Below are 1,030 nucleotides of genomic sequence, written 5' to 3' on the forward strand. Positions count from 1 at the left end.
TCTCTTCATCTATACCCTTGACTTTTTTTTTTTTTTTTCAGCACTATCGCACAACATCAGCTGTTGAAGCAATCTTGTACAACACATGATTTTCTGGAGGTAAATATTTCTGAATTATTAGTTAATATCACTTTCTCTTTAGAATGTCGTCTAATGTTGGTTGCATTATTAGTTTGAACGCGGGTTTTGTCAGTACACTGGAATTAATTTTATTGACCTTGAAAAGGATGACAGGCTGAGTTTCGGCCTCCTGGGTGTGTTAATTCAGTGGTCAACGAGGCTTACTCATATTACCATGTAATTATTATCCACTTTTTGTTTCAAAACAGAATATGGTGTCTGAGTTTCGAAATCACAAGACATCTGGAGAAGATTGCTGGGAAAGATTATACATTCTCGCAAATGAATATTTAATATTTTCAATATTAATAAATTATATTTGTTTTGTATACAATTACTTGATTCTGAATTACAAGAAGAGGATCAAAAACATGAAGGGAGGGTAGGTGCGCCCCCCAATGACCCATATCACCCCTTCATCCCATTCCCTCCCCTCCCCCATGTGTGTGTGTGGGGAAGGGTGGGGGTGGGATGAGGGAGGTGGGTGTGGGTCAAAGGTGGGGGGCGCACAGGGGGGATGAGGGGGGTGGGGCTTGTGTGGGAGGGGCTTGTGTGGGCGGGGCTTTGGTGGGGCTTGTGTGGGCGGGGTGTGGGTGGGGCTTGTGTGGGTGGGGCTTGTGTGGGAGGGGTTTAGTGTGGGGCGGGGCTTCGGTGGGGCTTGTGTGGGCGGGGTGTGTGTGGGCGGGGTTTATGTGTGGGTGGGGGCTTGTGTGGGAGGGGTTTATGTGGGTGGGGCTTATGTGGGCGGGGGCTTCGGTGGGTCTTGTGTGTGCGGGGTTTATGTGGGTGGAGAGCTAGTGTGGGAGGGGTTTATGTGGACAGGGTTTATGTGTGTGGAGTTTTTTGTGTGGAGCTTGTGTAGACAGGACTTATGTGGGAGGGGGTTGGGATGTGGGGCAGGGTTTATGTG

The 1,030-nt window shown here is 48.2% G+C and overlaps 1 long non-coding RNA gene across 1 annotated transcript in view; it reads left to right on the top strand.

The window, feature by feature from the left end:
* The window catches only part of LOC147007170 (uncharacterized), a 906-nt gene extending 433 nt beyond the window's left edge, over positions 1-473 (top strand). The window contains exons 2-3 of the long non-coding RNA XR_015054356.1: positions 42-99; positions 330-473. This is a non-coding gene — a long non-coding RNA (uncharacterized LOC147007170). The remainder of the gene's footprint in view (positions 1-41; positions 100-329) is intronic.
* Positions 474-1,030: the final 557 nt, after the last annotated feature.

Source organism: Eptatretus burgeri, unplaced genomic scaffold, assembly GCF_056783735.1.
Source record: "Eptatretus burgeri isolate ZD-2024b unplaced genomic scaffold, Ebu_testis_v1 Ebu_testis_scaffold_501, whole genome shotgun sequence".
Lineage (NCBI taxonomy): Eukaryota > Metazoa > Chordata > Myxini > Myxiniformes > Myxinidae > Eptatretus > Eptatretus burgeri.